Source organism: Gossypium hirsutum, chromosome A06, assembly GCF_007990345.1.
Source record: "Gossypium hirsutum isolate 1008001.06 chromosome A06, Gossypium_hirsutum_v2.1, whole genome shotgun sequence".
Taxonomy (NCBI): Eukaryota; Viridiplantae; Streptophyta; class Magnoliopsida; order Malvales; family Malvaceae; genus Gossypium; species Gossypium hirsutum.
This window is the reverse complement of record NC_053429.1, coordinates 25,763,625-25,788,330: the sequence shown is the minus strand read 5'-3', so window position 1 is coordinate 25,788,330 and position 24,706 is coordinate 25,763,625. Positions and strand designations below refer to the sequence as shown.

The 24,706-nt window shown below is 37.0% G+C and overlaps 3 non-coding genes across 3 annotated transcripts; 1 reads left to right on the top strand and 2 right to left on the bottom strand.

The window, feature by feature from the left end:
* Positions 1-1,278: 1,278 nt before the first annotated feature.
* Positions 1,279-1,385, top strand: LOC121231634 (small nucleolar RNA R71). The gene has a single exon (XR_005929690.1). It is a non-coding gene; the product is annotated as a small nucleolar RNA R71 (small nucleolar RNA).
* A 2,437-nt stretch (positions 1,386-3,822) lies between these two features.
* On the bottom strand, positions 3,823-3,929 carry LOC121231371 (small nucleolar RNA R71). The gene has a single exon (XR_005929431.1). It is a non-coding gene; the product is annotated as a small nucleolar RNA R71 (small nucleolar RNA).
* A 7,406-nt stretch (positions 3,930-11,335) lies between these two features.
* LOC121231640 (small nucleolar RNA R71) lies at positions 11,336-11,441 on the bottom strand. The gene has a single exon (XR_005929696.1). It is a non-coding gene; the product is annotated as a small nucleolar RNA R71 (small nucleolar RNA).
* Positions 11,442-24,706: the final 13,265 nt, after the last annotated feature.

Genomic DNA, 24,706 nt, shown 5'->3' with positions numbered 1-24,706 from the left:
AATCCTCCAACCTGTAACTCGAATATGTGAAATAATCCATCCAGTATCCTTCTTGTGCCTTTCCAAAACCACAAGTGCATTTTCTTCTTGATCTTTGGTGAACTCAACTGAAATAATGACAGTCAAAGTCGAAGACAGACCCAAATAGTCATATTTCAAATGAGGAGACAAAATCTTCAGTTCCAATTTAGCTGGCTCTTCAATCAACACTTTTGGTTGTGTGTACTCCCGAGATAATAACTCTAATGATTCTAGTGGAACTTCATGAGTGAATCCCTTCATTTTAGCTTTTAACAAAGCAAAATATTCCTCGTCTTCATCATCACTTGGCGAATCTGCTAGTAAATACATTCTAACAGACCATCTATAGAATTGAGCTCCAACTCTGTAGAAGCCAGTGATTCCATCTTGGAAATAGTACAATAGCCTTCAACTACATTTGGGGATTTAGCAGCATCGATGTCATTAAAAGTCACCTTGTTATAAAAAAAATTTTCAACTGAGTATCTCGCTACTTCTAGATTCATTGAGGATATGGCAATGGTGGAATCTTAGCTTTAACCGGACAACTCTTTTGTGGAATTTTTTTTGCATCTGACAAAGGTGTTAGATAATCAGAACTAACTGGTTTAGAGTTTACCTCATCAAGGATCATTGAATCTAACTTCTGTAATACAAGAGTTTCAACACTTCGTTGAACTTCCTCTTTGTCTTGAGCTAGAACAAGCTCATCTTGAACCTCAACCACATTGGGCTCCAATGTCTTTCCACTTGGCAAAGAAACTATTTTGCAATGTTCTTTGCCCAAAATTTTTGGATTTTCTGTGTCGCTTGGCCAAATACCTAGGGGTTTATTTCGAAGTTCATTAGTTAACTGACCCATTTAATTCTTCAGATTTCTTAAAGTGGTATCATTCTTCACTATGTATGCCATCTCCACAGTATTCACAATAAATATTCTCGAACTGGTTCAATTGCTGACCTGCCAGATTACCATTGAAACCATTAACAGTTATGTTCTTAAGCATAGAAGACATAGAGGATACCTGGGCTGCCAAAGAAGTAAGTGTGTCCGCTTTATGTACTCTTGCTGCCCATCTTTCTGAGGCTACTCGGTTGGTTGGCCACTGATAGTTATTGCTGGAAAATCTTTCAATAATCTTGTAAGCATCGTTACAAGACTTAGAAAGAAGGGCTCCATTTGCCGAAGCATCCACCATCATTCTAGTATGAATATTGAGACCAATATAGAAAGTCTCCATTTGAACGCAACAAGGAGTGCCTTGATGAGGGCACTTTCATAGTAACTCCTTGAGCAGCTCCCATGCCCCATATAAAGATTCTTCATCAAGTTGTTGAAATGAAGTGATTTCATTTCGGATCTTGGCGGTTAAAGATTGAGAGAAATATTTCATTAAGAAACATTTAACTAACTCCTGCCATGTAGTTATAGAACTGGACGGTAGGGAGTTCAAACACGCTCGTGCTCTATCTCTTAAGGAGTATGGAAATAATCTCAGTCTCAAGGCGTCCTCAGTCACCCCGACTAGTTTAAATAAGTCATTCACTTCCATGAATAGCCGAAGATGAAGATGTGGATCTTCAGAAGGAATCCCACTAAATTGACCCATATTTTGCAACATTTGGAACATGACCAGCTTCAACTCGAATTGTTGTGCCTCGATTTTGAGTCTCCTAATACTCAGATTGAGCTTGTTGAATAGAGGAATTGCATATTGTTGGATGGCATAGTTTCTATCATCAGCAACAATGATCGGATTGTGAGTATTATAAATGAATGTTCCTCCTGGATTTTGGTTTGGAATTTCGAAATTCATATCTTGGGTCCTTCTTTGGTTCGCTTGTCTTCTCCTTTATCAGAAAGTCCTTTCAATTTTAGGATTTATGGAGAGTAAGTCAATGATTTGATAAATACTCATAAACACCTGAAACAAACACACACACAAAAAATAGAAGTAAAATTTAAGAGAAAAAAATAGACCAAAATGCAAAATTAACAATTTCACAAATAATGTCTTTTAAAACAGTCCCCGGCAACGACGCCAAAAACTTGGAACGACAGAAATGTGTAAGTGTACACAATCACAACAAGGAATAAAAGGGACAAGTAAATGTTGAGTTATCTTACCCACAGGGACGATGAAAAGAATTATTTATGAATGTAATTTAAAACACTTTGGTAAAAAAAATATTTTATTTTGAAAAGGGTGATTAAAAAAACAAGATTTTAAACTAAATAAAAATAAAAGTTCTAATGCACGATTTCAAAATATGATTTCATCAAGATGGCATAATTGTGTTGGATTAGTTACATTTCTTTAACTTAGAATTATTAAACTCATGTTTATGTTGTTACGAATAAATTAACGGCAACTCGGTAATTTGCTAACTTATGAACATACTCACCTACACAAATCCATTCATCTCTTAACATATCCGTATGTTAATTCAATCAATTAAAGATATTCTGATAAGCAAACATGTTGTTGCACATACATACTCATTAAATTGAACTAATCTCTTGCATATTCCTATGTCAATTTGATAAACCATAATTTATACATATTTTTATCCGATGCTTAGCATAATTTTGGATGAATTATCCTTAGAATTGGTGAATTCGGTGCTCCTAATCCTTTAATTTCATGTTTTATACTTAGGAGAGCATAGAAGAGTAAAAAGAGCGAGAAACAAAAATGGAGAAAATAGGTCAACATGGGAAATCAACATGGCCTGGACTTCCTCACACGGGTAGTTCACACGCCCATGTCCATTCAACAGACTCGAACACGGTTTGAAGCAATCGCACACGGGCGTGTCCCTGTCGAGCCCAAATCTAGTCCTATTCGAAAAAGGCCACTCTTGAGCATTTTGAAGCATTTTAAATTCCTTGCGTAATTCCTTTGGGTTCGACATCCCGGTCTTGCCATAAGCTATACTACTGTTCGATAAGGTGCGCTTGCCTTTGTCGTGATAATAGTTAGTTTTCAAGAACGGACATTCATAAATTATAAAACTTATCACGATTCACATTACATCAAGTTTTTGGCGCCATTACCAGGGAGCTAAGATATTAGGAACACTTAATTTTTATTACTTTAGCCATTTATTTTATTGCAATTTAAATTTTATTCTGATTTTTGTTACTAAATTTTCTTTTTCCGTCTGGCAGGTTTTTATAGTTTATAACTAGAAGAAACCCGTCAGGATCATTACTTTTTGATAGTGAGAAACCCGTCAAGATCATTACTTTTTGATAGTGAGATTGAACACACAGCTCGCAGAAATCGCAGAGAAATAAGGCGAAGCTTAAGATACATAGAGGAAGGGCAAGACGACGATATTCACACCACAGCCGAGGAAATGGCTGAAAATTAGGAAAACCCGCTACCTCCTGCAATTGCTGTTGATCCAGTAAATCAGAATCCTACTCCACGCACTATGTATGATTATGCTAAACCTACTTTAACAGGAACTAAGTCAAGTATAGTTAGGCTTGCTGTTGCTGCAAATAATTTTGAACTGAAACCTAACACAATTCAAATGATCCAACAGTTTGTTTAGTTTGATGGTTTGCAGGACGATGACCCAAACTCTCATTTGGCGAATTTCTTAGAGTTTTACGACACTTTTAAAATTAATGACGTTTCTGATGATGCCATTCACCTTCGGTTGTTTCCCTTTTCATTGAGGAAAAAAACTAAACAGTGGTTGAACTTGTTACCACGAGCATCAATCACTACTTGGGAACAAATGACCAAAAAATTTCTACTTAAATATTTCCTGCTGGCTAAAATGACTATGTTGAGGAATGACATCTCTTCTTTTGTGCAGATGGATCTCGGAACACTCTATGATGCATGGGAGAGATACAAGGATCTCTTGAGAAGGTGCCCTCACCATGGATTACCACTCTGGCTACAAATTCATACTTTTCACAATGGCTTGAATCCTTCGACTAGACAGATGATTGACGCAGCTGCTGGTGGGACTATCAATAATAAGACACCTGAGGTTGCTTACGAATTTATTGAAGAGATGTCACAGAATAACTATTAATGGCAAGTCATGAGGACAAAGCCAATAAAAACAGTCAGTGCTTTTAATGTCGATTCGGTCGTCATACTCTCTTATCAGGTCAAACTTTTGAATAGAAAAATTGATGGTTTACTTGGTTCTTCACAGGTTCACCTAGTAATGCAATGCAATGCAAGTGGAGGAGGAATGAACAATTCAGAATACCCACCTTATGGCCACAAGATAGAAAACGAGCAATTAAATTATATGGGTAATAATCGTCGACCTCAAAATAATCCTTATAGTAACACTTACAATGTAGGATAGAGGAGCCACCCAAATTTCTCATGGAGAGGCCAAGGGAATCAGAGACCACCACCCCCTCTAGGCTTCCAACAACAACCTTACTAACAAGAGGAAAAGCCGAACCTTGAAGAGATGATGTCAAAATTTATTCCAGTAGCAGAAACTCATTTTCAGAACACTGAAACTGCACTTAAAAATCAACAAGCATCGATCCAAGGACTTGAGAATCAAATTGGGCAGCTGGCTAAGATGATTTCAGAAAGACCACTAGGAAATCTACCTAGTAACACCGAACCCAATCCAAAAGAGCATGTAAAAGCAATTACACTAAGGAGTGGGAAAGTGTTAGCTGAAATCGAAAAGAAGCCACCACAAGAAGTTGACAGAAACAAAGGAGAGGAGGTAAAACCTAAAAACAATAACAATCCAATACCAAAGGAATATAAACCACCAATTCCATATCCAGCAAAGTTGAAAAAGGACTGCATGGATGCACAATTCGGTAAATTTCTTGAACTTTTTAAACAACTACATATTAACTTACCTTTTGTTGAAGCTATATCATAGATGCCTACATATGTAAAATTTTTATAGGAGTTTCTAACAAACAAAAGGAAGTTTGAAGACTTATCTATAGTGGAACTTAATGAACAGTGCTCAACCATACTCCAAAATAATCTGCCAACCAAACTTAAAGATCCAGGAAGTTTTACTATTCCCTACTTAATTGGTAGTTTGAATGTTGATAAGGCGCTGGCATTAATTTGATGCCATATAAAATGTTTAAACAACTTAGTCTTGGGGAACCTAAACCCACTAGGATGAGTATTCAATTAGCTGATAGATTTGTTAAATATCTTAAGGGAATTGTAGAGGACATACTTGTAAAAGTAGATAAATTTATATTCTCTGTTGATTTCGTGGTGCTTGACATGGATGAGGATGTTAAAGTGCCTTTAATCTTACGTCGTCCATTTTTAGCCATTGCTAGGGCTATTATTGATGTGGGTGATGGTAAATTGGTACTTAGAGTAGGTGATGAAGAGATTATTTTTAAAATTTATGATGCCATGAGATTTTTTAGGGAACAGGATGACTCATGTTATTTATTGACTCTATTGATCATGCTACTTAAGATTCTTTTCAGGAAATCGTACATAAGGACACGATGGAACTGTGTCTTGCCCAAGGAGAGGGCGTGGACGATGATTCTAAGATAGGAACCAAACTAAATTCCAATGAACCCTCCCCAAGACCAGCAGAATATGAGGGTATTAAGGTAAACGATGAACTCAAGCAAAAACCCTCTATTGAAGAACCTCCCAAACTGAAACTTAAACAATTGCCGAATCACTTGGAATATGCATTCCTTGGAAATAATTCTACATTACCAGTGATTATTGCATCCAACTTGCAACCCAATGAGAAAGAGGAATAACTCCAAGTATTAAGAGAGCATAAAAGGGCCATAGCTTGGAAAATTTCTAAAATTAGAGGGATCAGCCCCTCTTTTTGCACCCACAAAATTTTAATGGAAGATGAATATAAGCCATGTGTGCAAGCCCAAAGATGACTGAACCCCAACATGAAGGAAGTTGTTAAAGCTGAGGTAATTAAACTCCTAGATGCTGGAATTATTTATCCTATTTCTGACAGTTCTTGGGTAAGTCCAGTGCAGGTTGTTCCTAAGAAAGGAGGCATGACTGTTGTAGCCAATGAAAAGAATGAATTAATCCCAACAAGGACAGTCACAGGTGGGAGAGTTTGAATTGACTATAGGAAGCTGAATGATGCCACGAGAAAAGATCATTTCCCCCTTCCATTCATTGACCAAATGTTAGAAAGATTATCAGATCACATGTACTACTGCTTCTTAAACGGAATCTCTGGCTATGTTCAAATCCCAATAGCTCTTGAAGATCAAGAAAAAATGACATTTACATGTCCATATAGTACGTTTGCTTGTCGTAGAATGCCTTTTGGATTATGTAATGCTCCTGCTACTTTTCAGCGTTGCATGATGGCCATTTTTGACGAACTCGTAGAAGACATCATGGAGGTATTTATGGATGATTTCTCAATTTTCAGTAACTCTTCCCATCTTTGCCTTAAAAATTTAAAACGAGTCTTAATAAGATGCGAGGAAACAAATCTTGTGCTCAACTGGGAAAAATGCCACTGTATGGTTTAAGAAGGTATTGTGTTAGGACATAAAATTTTTAGTAAAGGGATTGAGGTTGATAAATCTAAAATTGAAGCCATTGAAAAACTACCTCCCCCTAAATCGGTTAAGGCTATTAAAAGCTTTTTAGGACATGCTAGGTTTTATAGAAGATTTATTAAAGATTTTTCTAAGATAGCTAAGCCTTTGACTAAATTACTAGAAAAAGATGTGCCTTTTAATTTTGATCAGGAATGTTTAGAAGCATTTAATACCTTAAAGGATAAATTGACTAAAGCACCAATTATAATTGCACCTGATTGGAATTCTCCTTTCGAACTAATGTGCGATGCAAGTAATTTTGCAGTAGGTGCAGTGTTGGGACAGCGAAGAGATAAGTATTTTCAACCTATCTACTATGCTAGCAAAACTTTGACAGCCGCACAGGAAAGCTACACCACCACGGAGAAAGAGTTGTTGGCTGTGGTTTTTGCATTCGATAAATTTAGGCCATATCTAATATTGTCTAGAGTTGTCGTTTATACTGACCATTCTGCTCTTCACTACATTTTAACTAAGATTGATACAAAACCCCGACTCATTCGATGGATTTTGTTATTGTAGGAATTTGACTTGGAGATTAAGGATAAGAAAGGAACTGAAAATCTCACGGCTGATCATCTTTCCAGGCTTGAAAATTCAAGTACCAAAGAGCTAGATGAAGTTGAAATAAATGATTCATTCAATAAAGAATAATTTTTTTCCATATCTGGTTCTGAGGCACCCTGGTTTGCAGACATTGCAAATTTTTTAGCCGCTAACATTATCCCAAAAAGGTTGGCACATCAGCAAAAGAAGCGATTCTTTACTGATGTGAAAAACTACTTTTGGGAAGACCCTTTCCTTTTCTGTATATGCGCAGATCAAGTCATTAGGAGATGCGTTACAAGGACAGAAGCATTGAAGATCTTGGAACATTGCCACTCAGGACCGACTGGAGGACATTACAGTGGGAATAAGACCGCACATAAAATACTCGAATCAGGTTTTTATTGGCCCACTCTAATCAAAGATGCTAGCAGGTATGTTACTTCTTGTGAAAAATGCCAAAGGACAGGTAATATCTCCAAACGTGATGAAATGCCTCAGACATATATGCTCTCATGTGAAATATTTGACGTTTGGGGTATCGACTTCATGGGTCCATTCCCTAGTTCATTTGGGAATAAATACATCTTAGTAGCTGTCGATTATATGTCCAAATGGGTTGAAGTCCAAGCTTTACCTACTAATGATGCTAGAGTAGTAGTACGTTTCCTTAAGAAACTTTTCTCTCAATTTGGAACACCTAGAGCAATCATCAGTGATAGGGGTACTCATTTTTGTAACGTCCAATTTGACAAGATCCTTAAGAAATATGAAATTCACCATAGAACAGCTACCCCTTACCACCCTCAAACTAGTGGCAAAGTCGAAGTGGCAAACAAAGAGCTTAAACGTATCTTAGAAAAGACAATAGAATCGAACCAGAAGGATTGGGTGATGAAAGTAGATGATGCTTTATGGGCTTATAGAACTACTTTTAAGACCCCCATAAGACCATCACCTTACAGACTTGTGTATGGAAAAAGTTGTCATCTACCATTTGAGTTAGAAAATAAGGCATTCTGGGCTATAAAATTTCTAAACCTTGATCCTAAACTTGCAGGTGAAAATAGGTTGATGCAGATGAATGAGTTAGATTAGTGGCGAGTCAATGCATATGAAAATTCATGCCTATACAAGGAAGCAACCAAACACTTCCACGATGCTCGTCTAAGACAACGCAAGCAATTTGAAGTTAGAGATCTTGTCCTGTTGTATAACTCGAGGCTCAATTCCTTGGGAAGGTTAAATCACAATGGTCAGGTCCTTTCGTAGTCCAAACTGTCTTTCCATATGGCACAGTAGAGGTAAGCCGCCCATCACAAGGCACTTTCAAGGTTAATGGACATCGCCTCAAACTCTACAACAATGAGAATTTCAAACACAATAGAGAGGAGCTACGGCTCCACGAACTTCCCTAAATATACCCACATGGTGGAGTCGAGCTTAGACTCTAAATAAGCGCTTCTCGAGAGGTAACCTGAGCACTAACAGTGTTGATTTCTTTAAATTTTTGTTTTTACCAACTAAATCATTAATTGAGACCTTAAACGCAGGTTTTCCAAATCTACACGGCAAGGCACACGGGTGTGCCTTCGGCCGTGTGCTTACCACAGGAGGAGACACGGCTGTGCGATACGACTATGGGAGAACAGAGCAAAATTATTTTCCCAACATGGGATTCGATACATTGCCACAGCCGTGCGACACGGCCGTAGGCAATCCTGCCAAAACAACACGGGCGTACGACACGCCCGTGTCTATTAACCATGGTCGAAACTACCAAATTAACACGGACGTGCGACACGCCCGTGTCACCACCTGTGGTTGAGACTGTCAAAAGAACACGGGCATGCACATTTATACACGGGTGTGGGAAAAGCGAACCACATCGCGCACGGTCGTGCGATACAACCATGTAACCACATGACCTATACACATGGGCGTCTTCAGGCTGTGTGGCAATTCCTTATTTCGTGATAAACACGGGCTGAACGAAAGCCACACAGGCATGTGACACGGCCGTGTGAGACCAGTGTTGGGCGACACGATCGTGCCTCTTTTAAACTCGTTTATTTTTATTTTCTTTACTTTAATTTCTATTTATTTTTGAAGACTCATGTTTTATATTTTTAAACTCTACCTATCTTTATGGTAATTGATAAACCGTAATTTATACATATTTTTACCCCATGTTTAATGCATTCTATGGATGATTTCCTATTAGAATTGGTGAATTTGATGCTCCTAATGCTTTAATTTCATGTTTTATACTTATGAGAGCATAGGAGAGCGAAAGGAACAAGAAACGGGCCAAAAATGGAGAAAATGGGCCAAAGTACGAAATCAACACGGCCTGGACCTCCTCACACGGGCAGACCACACAGCCGTGTCAATTTGGTAGGCATAAGCACGGCTTGAAGTAATCGCACACGGGCATGTCACACAGGCGTGTCCCTGCCGAGCCCAAGTTGAGTCCAATTCAGTAAAGGCTAATTTTGAGGGCTTTTAGGCATTCCAAAGCCTATAAATACACCCTAGAGGAGGAAGAAAGGGGGCACACAGGGAGGAAGGAAAGAATTACTCGAAGGAAGCTGATTGATCCATCTCAGAAGCCGGATTCATCATCAAGACTGAAGATCTCCCCTCAATTTCCCTTTAGGAGTTTTGGGTTTTCTTTATGTTTTGTATTCTTTATTATTCTGAGATGTTTTCTTATTTAGTTATGAATTAAAAACCCTAAATACCTAAGGAGCATGAAACCTAAGACGAATCTTGTTATTATTTTCTGAATTGTATGATAAATATTTAACTTGTTCTTAATTATGTGTTCTTAATTCTTGTGTTGATATCCCAGGATACCGATTCAAGATAAGCTCTTATTCAGAAGAGGAATAGACCCTGTCTAAGAGTACATTTTTCATAATTAAGCGGATTTGATTGCGCGCCTAGACATAGGGTGACAAGATTTTGCCGAATTAGGGTGAAACCTAATAAGGGGATCCATAGATCGAGTTAATGCAACCCTAGGGTGTTAATTAGAGAAAAGTTTCAATTATTCAATCTAGGGATTAGGCGTTATTAGTCTTGAATAGGGAAAATAACATAACTTAGGGATCTTCAAGAAACAAGATAAATGAATAAATTGTCCGATTCGGAGCCAGAATAACAAGTACAGTCTAGGTGGATTTTTCCTTAGGTATTGTCTTAATTTAATCGATTTTCCCAAAAGCAATTCCCCAATTCTATTCTCTGTGAGTTCTTAGTTTAGATAATTAGTTAGTTAAAACAAAATCTCTTTATTCTTAGGCTAGATAATAAAAAGACAGTTATTACTAGTACTTTTAGTTCCTTTGGGTTCGACAATCGGATCTTGCTAAAACTATACTACTATTTGATAGGTACACTTGCCTTCATCGGGATAATAGTTAGTTTTAAGAACGATTAATTATAAATATTTAAAACCTATCACGAAATCACGCGATGCTGGGGAACTAAGTTATTAGGAACGCTCAATTTTTATTTCTTTAGCCATTTATTTTTCTTGCAATTTAATTTGATTTTTTATTATTTATTAATTTACTTTTTCTTTCTCTTGGCAGGTTTTTATTGTTTATGACTAGAAGAAACCCGTTAGGACTACTTTTTGACGAAGAAATTGACCGCACAGTTCGCAGAAACGAAAAAGAAATAAGGCGAAGCTTAAGATACACAGAGAACGAGCAAGAGGACAATACTCAACCCCCAACCGAAGAGATGGATGAAAATCAAGACAATCATCTACCTCCTGTAATTGCAGTTAATCAAAATCCTGCTCCACGCACTATGTATGATTATGATAAACCTTTTTTAACAGGAACTGAATCAAGCATAGTTAGACCTGCTGTAGCTGCAAATACTTTTGAACTGAAACCTAACACAATTCAAATGATACAATAGTTTGTTCAGTTTGATGGTTTGCAGTATGAGGATCCCAACATTCACTTAGCAAACTTTTTGGAACTATGTGATACATTTAAAATCAATGGCATTTCTGATGATGCCATACGTCTTCAGTTGTTTCCTTTTCATTGAGGAACAAAGGTAAACAGTGGTTGAACTCGTTACCACGAGGGTCAATCACTACTTGGGAACAAATGACCGAAAAATTTCTATTAAAATATTTCCCGCCGGCTAAAACGACCAAATTACATAATGATATCTCTTCGTTTGTGCAGATGTACTTAGAAACCTTTTATGATGCATGAGAGAGATACAAGGACTTACTGAGAAGGTGCCCTCACCATGGGTTACCGCTTTGGCTACAGGTTCAAATGTTCCATAATGGCCTGAATCCTTTGACTCGGCAAATGGTTGAAGCAACTGCTGACAGAACCATCAACAATAAAACACCTGACGATGCTTATGAATTTATAGAGGAGATGTCACTGAATAACTATCAGTGGCAAGTCATGAGGACAAAACCAACTAAAACAGCAGGCGTTTATAACGTCGATTCGATTACTATGCTGTCAAACCAAGTAGAACTTCTAAATAAAAAGATTGATGGTTTACTTGGTTCTACTCAGGTACATCCAGTAATGAGGTGCGAAACGAATGAAGGAGGAGCATGCACAGAGTATCAACCTTTCAACCCTAGTATCGAGGAGGAACAAGTCCAATATATGGGTAATAATAACTCTCGATCCCAAAATAACCCATATAGTAACACTTGTAATGCAGGTGGAGGAACCATCCCAATTTCTCGTGGGGCGGTCAAGGACATGAAAGACCACAACATCCTCCGAGTTTTCAACAACCACCCTATCAACAGGAAAAGAAGCCGAACGTCGATCTAAGGGCTCAAAACTCATATAGGCTAGCTTTCCAAACTAATCTCCGAACGACCACAAGGTAGCTTGCCAAGTAATACTGAACCCAACCCAAGGGAACAGCTCAACGCGATTAATATTCAAGATGACGAAGGAGTCGTTGAGCCTGAGCCAGAACTGAGGCAAGACATTGTGGTAAGCAAAGGTCAAGGTGAGGTAGGTCATAATAAAAACAAATCAGTGAATGTCGAATATAAACCTCGTGTGCCATACCCTAATGCGACAAGGAAAGACCGTTTAGATGAAAAATTTGGTAAATTCCTTAACTCTTAAAAAAATTACATATTAACTTACCGTTTATTGAAGCCCTATCGCAGATGCCAAACGTAATGAAATTTTTAAAGGAGCTTTTAATAAATAAGCGAAAGTTGGACGAGGCATCGCATGTGGAGCTAAACGTAGTTTGCTCAGCTATTCTCCAGAATAAACTACCCAACAAACTAAAAGATCTAGAGAGTTTTACGATTCCTTGCTTAATTGGTAGTTTAGATGTTAATAATGCATTAGCTGATTTAGGGGCTAGTACCAACGTCATGCCTTACAAAATGATTAAGCAACTAGGTCTTAGGAAACCTAAACAAACTAGGATAAGTATTCAATTAGCAGATAAAACTAAAAGATTTCCTAGGGGTATTATTGAAGATGTACTAGTTAAGATAGATAAATTTATATTTCTTGTTGACTTCGTTGTTCTAGACATAGAGGAGGATAGCAACACTCCTTTGATCTTAGGAAGGCCCGTTTTAGCAACTGTTAAAATGATTATTGATGTTGGCACAAGTGAACTCACACTCCGTGTGGGAGACGAAACAATCACTCTTCAAGCTCGCAATTCTAGCAACACATCAGAAATTAAAGGTGATCGTTTCACCCATTCTACTAAAACTGACAATATGGTACAACCTACTTTGCAGGAAATGAGTCTGAAGGAAGCACATGAGTCATTCTCAAGCAATAGTAGACGACCTGTTCATGAAGATCGAAGGTTACAATCGAGGATCTAGATGAATGGCGGACGCATAAAAGGAGAACACATGATAAACCAAAACTATGCCAGGACGAGCTCAATACATTTCTAAATCAACTTAAGGTTGGAGATAGAGTCTTATTAGATACCCCAGATCCCCACATTGTCACTACCACACCGAATGATGAAATCCTTCTTACGGTACTCAGTATTTTCCCATTTGGTACAGTCAAGGTGAGTCATCCTAAGTTCGACACTTTTAAGGTAAAAAACACCCGTTTAAAACCTTATTTTGATGAGATTGATAGCAGGAATGAGGAGTATAAACTCCTCAAACCACCATGATCATTCAACAGAGAGGTAAGTCGAGCTTAGACTATAAATAAGCGCTTCTCGGGAGGCAACCTGAGCACTAACTGTATTAACTTCTTTAAAATTTAGTCTTCAACACCTAACTTACTAACGGAGCTCTTAAATACAGGTTTTCCGCAGAGACAAGGCCAAGAGCACGGACGTGCATAAGGCCGTGTGAAAATAGGACAATGATTTTCCCAAACACGGGCTACGATAAAACACCACGGCAGTGCGACATGGCTGTGGTCGAACCTGCCAAAACAACACGGGTTGCAACACGCCCATGTGGAAGAACCATGGGTGAACCTATTAAAACAGCACGGGCACACGACACGCCCATGTCTAGTACCCGTGGTCTAACCTGTTAATTGACACGGGCGTGGGTCTACCTACACGGGCATGGGAGAAGCGAACAACGCCAGACACGACCATGCGACACGACCGTGTGCACCCATACGCCCAAGGAACATGGGCGTGTACTAAATGTCAGACACGTCCAAATTCAAAATTCGTGAATCACACGGGCTGAAATTAGGGAACACGGGTTTGTTACCTAGCCGTGTGCCCCAAAATCTATAAATACCCTGCACTATTCATTGTCTTCCCCACTCAAAAACCCTAACCGTAGCCGCTGTAAGTCCAAACGGCCTCCTTGCCACCCCCGTGCACCGCTTCCAACTTCATTCCTGACGATTATTCTTCCATTCTTTAGCGTTTGTTCACTCTTTTCCCTTTAACTCCACTCATTTTTAATGTTATAATCTTCATGTATCTCACACTATGCTATCATTCAAGTTTCATTTCTTTTAGCTTAGTTATCATTCATTCCTCATGACATATTTTTATGAAACTCTCATGCCTTATTCACTTACTCTAAATCAATATTCATAGTTTTCAATTGCTTCTTGTTACTTACCATTACAACTCATGTCATGTGCTAAATTTATGCTCTTTATATTTCCATTAAATTCTTGGCCATTTTTACTCGTATCACCATGCTAGTGTCGTAAAAGTATGCTATTGAACTTATTGTTTTAGTTAGTTTTAGTAGTTGTGGCTAAAATTATGATTTTTATTTAAAATTTTTCTTAGTTTTACTTTGACCACTCATCAAGACGACTTGATGATTCTATTTGTAGGTACCATGTCATCTTCACATGGTAAAAAGCCGCTGTCCCTGCTTCAAAGAAAAGGAAGGGAGCGTCATCTTCCTCGGGTCCTACCGCGGAAGTTAGTCACCCTTTCTTGACGTTCCCCATCGGGCCCCAAGAAGAACTATTCTAAATACTCTGGGCTGACCTTTAATTGTAGGCCACTACACCGACTGGGCTGCAGTAGAACAAGTTCAGTTGGCTGAAGCAATTCGGGCCTTCCTAACCACTGACCCTTGGGAGCTTTTCTTTAGGATCATCGAGCTGATGTATCTCGAGCTTACGATGGAATTATGCTCCATATTTCATCTTCAGACCGTGATGATGAACTACGATGATCCCGGCACGGTCCAATTTCACCTAGGCAGATTAGTCCGCCAGCTCAGCGTCCCAGAATTCGATACGGCGCTAGGTTTATATACGGAGGAATTTAAGGAGGAGAATGACCTACATGCTCTCAACCGCCACATCCATCATTCTCCTTCACGGTGCTAGGACGCACTAGTACCAGGTGGGGCCACCTACAATCCTAGCCGCTCCAAGGCATCTGCTCTCCCTTCATCTCTGAGGTACCTACACGCCATTTTGGCTCACACTGTTACAGGACAACGAAAGAGCACTGGCGTCGTCAACATTCACGACGCCTACTTTTTATGGTGTATGCTACACGGAAACGTCATCGACCTTGCCTATTTCATCGCCCTCACGATTCAGTACCAGACGGAGCGGCATCGGAAGGGGATCATCTCCATTGGCCCCTACATTACTCGGTTGGCTCGACACTTCGGGCTTCTTAGCACCGCAACCCAAGAATCATCCTTAACCTTCATTGGCCAGATGTTTCCACAAGGCATCTCGAGCATGCTGAGCATGAGGATGATCGAAAAGCGCCGAGGAACCTACCCTCCTCAATATCGTCTTGCCCAATCAACTGAGGAGGAGGCCTATGAGGACATTCCTGATGATGTCCCCCTACAGCACGAGGACCCACCAACTCAGCCACTACCACTCTCTCGTCCAGTTCATGCGGTGACTTCTTATGCTGACATCTCTGAGATCCTAACTCGATTCGAGTAGTAGTGTTTTCAATGATTTGACAACATTGATGCTACTCTTCAGCAGATTTGTCAACACCTCCACATCTCATTGCTAGTCCCACCTCGCGAACCATCAAACAATGAAGATGTTTAAAAACATTTATTATATAGAGCTCTTAAGCTCATCATCGCATAGGAACTACAAACTCCACCGGGAAAGGTTCTCCACAACTGCCATGTCTGGATCGACCACGACCATAGCTACCACTAGATATATTATTTTTGGCGCAGGACTTATGAACTAATGAACCTCTACCACCGCCGGAGCATCCTCCTCCACTCTCGCACCGATTACTCTCCAAAACTCCAGTTTGAGGAATTATCATACAGGAAGTTTCACTTCTCTCCCTATCTTATTTTTATATTCTAATATCTATCTTTGTACATTGAGGGCAATGTACATCTTAAGTGTGGAGGTATTTATTTCATTATCAAAAAAATTCCTGAATGACTGCCTTGTTCTCTTGAAAAGCTCTCATATTGTATTTAGGATAAATTTTGATTGATTTATGACGTTGATTGATATGTCTTGAATTAAAACATAGGCATTTATGCATTGATTGTTTAAACCTCAAGACATTAGAGAATCAAGCATGATAAGTTGATTTTCAAGAATTTAAAATTTTAGGTTGTTTCCCCAAAGTTTAGGTATTACTTTGAGTTAGAATTCACAAGTTTTAAACATCAAAAAGCCATAACTTTGTGAGATTCTTGAGCCTTTTGAGCATCTATTAATTCTTTCACGCTCACTTTTATTATTGCTTTGAGTGCGTCAGTATTGAACTGTTATTCTAGAACTTGTTTGATTATGCATGTCAAGACCACACCATTTGATTTGATATGTCAAAATGAGAAAGGCACTTAGGATTAACCCACTCATGCCATGAAAATCCCACCTCCACGATTAATCCTTAGTAAACCCCGTTGAGCTAACAAGTCATTTCTTGTATTACCCTTAATATTAACCCTTAACCCATTATTGTTGAAATCCCCTAAATTAATCTGATCCCTATTTTTGTCGAGATTTGAGTTGAATAAATTGCTTAGCTATGTCTTGTTCTTAATAGTTAGTCTATGTTATTTAACTTGTTCTTAAAAAAAACATGTATACATATTAGTAGTGATCTTTTGTTTGTAAGCGTTAGTATTTAAATTCCATAGTTAGAGAAAGAGTTATGTTGTACGTAAGTGATGATTAAATATTTTTCTAGTTAAGTAATTTTTCAACCCAATTTTGATTCTAACCCTTTCTTTCAGCCTGTGACAACACCCCCTAACCAAGCCTCATTACAACCCTCCCTCTAAAGACCTTTTAATTGATGTATCATCTCAATTTATAGTGGTGGAGATTGGATTCTCATACAAGCCTATGGTAATGACTTTTCATTATTGACTATTGAGTGCTTCATTTATTATCCTTAAACACCGCGAGTGATTTGAGTGAATCTTTAGTGAGGATGTAAAACTTTGTGACATTTTGAATACAAGGTAATTACCTAGACGAGGGGAGACACCTATGTTTTCAGAATAAAATGCTTAACTTGGAGTGTTTGAAACTTTGATGTTCTTTGAGTTGAATTATAAATGTATGATTACCTATGGATTATTTTGAGATATTATTGATAGAAATTATAAGTTGAGAAGAATTTATTTTGATTATGAATTGAGAATTTTGCTTGAGGACAAGAAAATGCTTAAGTGTGGGGGTATTTGATAAATCGTAATTTATACATATTTTTACCCCATGTTTAATGCATTTTATGGATGATTTCCCATTAGAATTGGTTAATTTGATGCTCCTAATTCTTTAATTTCATGTTTTATACTTAGGAGAGCATATGAGAGCGAAAGGAACGAGAAACGGGCCAAAAACGGAGAAAATGAGCCAAAGTACGAAATCAACAAGGCTTAGACCTCCTCACACGGGCAGACCACACGGTCGTGTCAATTGGGCAGGTTCGAGCACGGCCTGAAGTAATCGTATACGGGCGTGTCACACGGGCATGTCCCTGCAGAGCCCAAGTTGAGTCCAATTCGGAAAAGGCTAATTTTGAGGGCTCTTAGGCATTCCAAAGCCTATAAATACACCCTAGAGGAGAAAGAAAGGGGGCACACAGGGAGGAAGGAAGGAATTACTCAAAGGAAGCTGATTGATCCATCTCAAAAGCCGGATTCATCATCAAGATTGAAGATCTCCCCTCAATTTCCCTTCAGGAGTTTTAGGTTTTCTTTATATTTTATATTCTTTATTATTTTGAGATGTTTTCTTATTCAGTTATGAACTAAAACCCCTAAATACTTAAGGGGAATGAAACTGAAGACGAATCTTGTTATTATTTTCTGAATTGTATGATAAATATTTAACTTGTTCTTAATTATGTGTTCTTAATTCTTCTGTTGATATCCCAGGATACCGATTCAAGATAAGCTCTTATTCAGAGGAGGAATAAACCCTATTTAAGAGTACATTTGTCATAATTAAGCGGAGTTGATTGGGCGCCTACACATAGGGTGACAAGATTTTGTCGGATTAGGGTGAAACCTAATAAGGGGATCTATAGATCGAGTTAATGCAACCCTAGGGTGTTAATTAGAGAAAAGTCTCAATTATTCAATCTAGGGATTAGACGTTATTAGTCTTGAATAGGGATGATAACATAACTTAGGGATCTCCACGGAATAAGTTAAATGAATAAATCGTCCGATTCGGAGCCAGAATAGCAAGTACAGTCTAGGTGGATTTTTCCTTAGGTATTGTCTTAATTTAATCAATTTTCCCAAAAGTAATTCCCCACTTCTATTCTCTGTGAGTTCTTAGTTTAGATAATTAGTTAGTTAAAACAAAACCTCTTTATTCTTAGGCTAGATAATAAAAAGACAGTCATTAATAGTACTTTTAGTTCCTTTGGGTTCGACAATCCAGTCTTGCTAAAACTATACTACTATTCGATAGGTACACTAACTTACATCGCAATAGTAGTTAGTTTCAAGAACGATTAATCATAAATATTTAAAACCTATCACGAAATCACACGATTAGTAATCATCGAATTATTCCCTTAATTCTCCTTCACAGTAGTGTCTTCTCATTTATCCCTCAGAATTATGCCTTTCCTTCATCTTTATCTTTAGTTCTCACTCTAGCTAATCCAAGGATTTTATCCACAATCTCAGGGAAGTTTCACTTCTCTTCCTTTCTTTCGATATTATATCTTTGTACATTGAGGACAATGTACATTTTAAGTGTGGGGAGGGGGTTATTTATATCATTATCAGAAACAAATCCCTGAATTTAGTCTTATTCTCACGTGAATCACTCATATCACTATTAGAATGAATTTTAATTAATTTATGATTTTTATTGATATGTCTTGAATTAAAATATAGGCATTTATGCATTGACTGTTTAGACCTTAAAGGAATTAAGGAATCAAGCATGAAAAGTTGATTCTTGAGAATTAAAAATTTTTAGGTTGTTTCCCCAAATTTAGGTATTATCTTGAGTTGAAATTCATAGGTTAAACATCAAAAAGCCATAATTTTTGTGAGATCTTGAGCCTTTAGAGCATATATTATTTCTTTCATGCTCACTTTTATTGTTGCTTTGAGTGCGTCAATATCGAATCGTTATTCTAGAACTTGCTTGATTATGCATGTCAATACCACACCATTGATTTGATATGTCAAGATGATAAAGGCACTAAGGTTTAACCCACTTACTCCATAAAAGCCTACCCTCATAATTAACCCTTAGTGAACCCCTTTGAGCCTAACAAGCCATTCATTGATTTACCCTCAATATTAACCCATAACCCATTATTTTATAAATCCCCTAATTTGACCCCTATTTTTGTCGAGATTTGATTGGAATTAATTGCTTAGCTATGTTTTATTTTTCGTTGTAATAATTAGCAAAGCTCTATGTTATTTAACTAGTTCTTAAAAAAAAAGAAAAACAAAAACAACATGCATACATATTAGTCGTAATTCTTTGCTTTTGAACTTAAGTATTTAAATTCCTTAACCCATGAAGAAAAGCTAAATTCTAGGATTTTCGAATTAGAAGTGTAATTTATCAAGTTGTAGTATTTTTCTAGTTAGGTAATTTTTCAAAGCAATCTCGAATGTAACCTTCTTTTTTAGCTTGTAACCACACCCCCTAACCAAAGCCACGTTACAACCCTCTAAAGACCTTTTGATTGATGTATCATCTCAATATATGGTGGCGGAGATTTGATTTTCACGCAAGCCTATGGTAATAACTTTTTTCTTTTCCTTAAACAACTCGAGTGATTTGAGTGAATCTTTAGTGAGGATGTGAAACTCTGTGATGTTTTGAATAAAAGGTGATTACTTAGATGAGGGGAGACACCTATGTTTCCGTGATAAAATGCTCAACCTAGAATGTTTGAAAATTTGATGTTTTTCGAACTGAATTTTCAATGTATGATTACTTATGGATTATTTTGAGATACTATTGATGAGAATTATAAGTTGAGAAGAATTTATTTTGATTGTGAGTTGAGGATTTTGCTTGAGGAGAAGCAAACGCTTAAGTGTGGGGGTATTTGATAAACCATAATTTATACATATTTTTATCCCATGCTTAGCATAATTTTGGATGAATTATCCTTAGAATTGATTAATTCGATGCTCTTAATCCTTTAATTTCATTTTTTATACTTAGGAGAGCATAGGAGAGTAAAAAGAGTGAGAAACGGGCCAAAAACGATGAAAATGGGTCAACATGGGAAATCAACATGGCCTGGACTTCCTCACACGGATAGTTCACACGCCAGTGTCCATTCAACAGACTCAAACACGGTTTGAAGCAATCGCACACGGGCGTGTCCCTGTCGAGCCCAAATTTAGTCCTATTCGAAAAAGGCCACTCTTGAGGGTTTTGAAGCATTCTAAAGCCTGTATAAACACCCCAGAAGGTACCTGAAAGACACACACGGAGTAGGAGGCAAGAAATTACTCAAAAAAAGCCGATTGATCCATCCCAGAAGTCGGATTCACCTTCAAGACTGAAGATCTCCCTTCAATTCCCTTCAAGAGTTCTTGGGTTTTCTTTATGTTTTGTTATCATTATTCTTTTGAGATGTTTTCTTTCATAAATATGAACTAAACCCCCTAAATACCTAAGGGGAATGAAACATAAGACGGATCTTGTTATTATTATCTGAATTATATTATAAATATTGGACTTGTTCTTAATTATGAGTTCTTAATTCTTGCTTTAATATTCCCAGGTATTGATTCAAGTATTGATGTACTTATTCAAAGGAGCAAAAGTCCCTGGCTAAAAGTAGATCTAACATAATTAAGCGGAGTTGATTGCACGCCTAGAGATAGGGTGACATAATTTTGCCCGATTAGGGTGAAACCTAATAAGGGAATCCATAGATCGAGTTAATGCAACACTAGGGGTTTTAATTAGAAATAGATTTCAACTAATCAACCTAGGGTTAGATGTTGTTAGTCTCGAGAGAGATAATAGTATAACTTAGGGATTTCTACGGATTAAGTGAACTGAATAAATTGTCTGATTCAGAGACAATAACAAGCAAAGTCTAAGTGGATTTTTCCCTTAGGTATTGTCCAAATCATTCAGTTTTCCCAAAAGTTATTTCCCCAATTTACTTTCTGGGCATTCTTAGTTTAGTATTTAGTTTAGATAAAACAAACACCTTTATTTTTAGGCTAGATAATAAAAAGAAAGTTAATACTAGTACTTTTAGTTCCTTTGGGTTCGACATCTCAGTCTTGCCATAAGCTATACTACTGCTCGATAAGGTGCGCTTGCCTTTGTCGTGATAATAGTTAGTTTTCAAGAACGGACATTCATAAATTATAAAACTTATCACAATTCACATCACATCACAATTAAAATGACTAATTAAATCTAATAAGTGCATAAAAGACTATGTGAGGTAACAAGGTATTCTTATATTAAAACAGTTTAATCACAATAATCTTGCAAGTTATGCAAGATAAATGTATCGCTAGATACAATGCTAATTTAACCTTTAGCTACCTTAGAAGAATAAATATGCACTAATTAAGTATTGTGTCAATTAATTACAATTTCAATCCGTTTAAATAATTAATTCATTAGTTCCCTCAAAATTATAATGCAAGAATAACTTAGGCATGCTTTTACTTAATCAAGCATTTTACCGAGGCCTATAATAGCATAAACGCAATTTTAATAATTTAAGAGGGCGAAATGCAATCAAACCAACACAAATTAAATTCAAGCTAAGCTGATTAAACTAACCATTACAATATTCATAGATGTGTTCATCACAAAAACAACAAAATTTAAAGAGATATGGAACAAGAATCAAATCCGGTGTTTTTTCGTGACTTGACTAGGTTATTCCATTCTTCCTTCTTTGTTGTCCACGCTGAACAAGGCTACTATGAACACTCAATTGCTACTCCAAAATGGATGAAGAAGATCCCTTTCTCAAGAGGAGAAATCGACAAAAGAACGAGGAACTTTGAATGGGAAAATGAGAGAAAGTGGAGAGAAGAGAGAAAAGATATGAATGAATGAGATGTGTATCAAATGATCAGCTTAAGGGGGGTTTTATAGCTGAAGAGGACTGCTAAAAATAGCTAAAATTAGCAGCCAAAGAGCCCTCCCTTGGCCGGCCATACAGGTGGCAAGTTTGATGATTTTAAACTTGCTAAATTAAGCTTGGGGCAAATCTAGAAAGCCACCATTTGTGGAGGGGTTTGAATGCTATTTGAACAAGTCTTTAAGGGCCTCTTTGCAAGCTAAATAATCAGCCAATAAGCTATTTTGGGTCAGCACGTGGGGCGGTTTTGGGCTGTCCATTACTTGGTCGGTTAGGTTCACTCGATTCGGCTCAACTGGACCACTTTTCATAATTTCTTAATAATAATTTATTAACCCAAATTAAATTCGATATTAATTAAAATTAATTATATTATGAATTAATACACATAATTTTGGACCATCTTAGGATGAAAATTAATTCTCCTTGATACTTCAAATTGCTTCTCGGTTTTGTGCTTCTAGCAGTGTCTGCCGAGCCATTTTTCGATTTTTGTGCAAATTTGTTGAAAATAACCAAAATTCATCAAAATTTATTATAAAATTAATTAAAATTCAACATGTTCATATTTTAACTACACTTTAATTATTTTATAAAAATTAATTATTTTCCAACAGGAATTTTATCGAAACTGCATGAATTTAAGTTAAAAAGGGCATGAAAAAATGTGTAAATTTTCGTGTTTCCAGTTAAGGACACGGGTGTGTGTGACCACACGGCTTGCCCACATGGGCGTGTCCCAGGCCACACGGTCGTGTGACCCCTGTTTTGGTGAAAATTTTCCTAAGCATTGTAAAATTTCCTAAAGTTTTGGGTTTGGTCCCGAACCACTTTCAATGTATGTTTTGAGCCTAGTAGGCTCGTATTAGGGACGATATGAATGTATATGAAAATTTTAAATTTAGATGGAAATTTATATCTCGATTTTGTATGATTTCTTGTGTATATGTCCAGTAATGCCTCATACCCTATTTCGACGTTGGACACGGGTAAGGGGTGTTACGACAATTACTCGAGCTTAATTGTATATGTGCTATTGGTCCCTCTGCTAGCTCAAAAAAGCTCGATCGGACTACATTTGAATCAAAAGAAAATTCTATGAGAATTGTTCAACGAGATAATTTGATTAAATATTTTCTTGAAAAATTAATTTGGAAAATCTAATTGTTTTCTAGGAAAATTAATTTTGATCAAGAAAAATTAAATTAATCAAATTAATTAAAATTAATATGATATTTTTGAAAATTAATTTTCAAGTAAGACAATTAGCCCGATGGGTAATTAAACTTGAAAATTGGACATGAGATTGAAAATTTGGCCTTAGAACACAAAACTAAGACTGATACCCAAAAAATGGTCTAACCAGGCCTGGGATGTGAAATGGGGCTGACGATCCAACCAGTGGCAAGACCGGACAGGTCGGGCTGTCACTGGCCTGGACCGAACTGGCAAAAGTTGAACTGGTTCGCGGTGCCATAAGGGTGTCGCACTTGCGATGGCACCACCGGACATGACAATGTTAGCAGCGGCATTTCGGTGGTTGATGGGTGGTCCTTCAATGATTGAGCAGTGGAGGAATCACACTCCTACTGGGACTCTATCAGATAATTTGATTTCATATTAACTATTCAAAAAATAATATTATTTTAATATATTTAATATTTATCTTGTAGATAAATATTCTATTAGTTTAATAGATTTAATCTTAAATTTAATCTAATATTTATCTTAATAAGTAATATATTAATTTAATATTAAGATGATTAAGTTTAATCATAGTTGAAATCTCTAAACTCTCTCTATATAAAGAGAGTATCGGGTCATTATTTTTCACATACTTGAATTTAAGAGAAAGTTGTAGAGAGAAAATTATCTAAAGAAATTATTTCAGAAATTTTCTAGAGATATTTTTCTTATTTACAATTTGGCTCAGAAGTTTTGAAAAATTATAAAATTGCCCCACTAGTAATTTTGTGGAAAATTTTCTTATTTGAAGTGACCCACACTTGGCAGACATGAGCTTGAAGATAGCAGAGAAGACAACTTAGTCGAAGCATTTATCCTAGATGAATCGAAAAGGTAAAATTTTGATTAAATGTATATTACATTAGATATCACAACCAAGTTCTTGTTTTTGAAAAAAATTAAACTCTAGTTTTTCTCTTAAACTTATTTTCTGTTATGTTTTCTAAACTCGTTTTCCCAACAATTGGTATCAAAGCCAGGTTGTGCACTATTTATAAGTATAAATATGCAACACCCCTATCCCCTAACCATCGTCGAAATAGGTTAGGGGCATTACCAGACAGACAGAACATTTCAGATAAAAACATAATCACAGATATCAAATAGTATTATTGCATAAACAAATCAACAATTCATCCCTTATAGAGGTCTCTAAGACCTAAGACATACTTTTAGAAAAGGTTGGGACTAAACCGAACACATTTAGAATTTTCAGAATTTAGAAAAGGGTTCTAATCAATCAACTAGTCAATACCCTAGTAGGATCTTTCCATACATCCA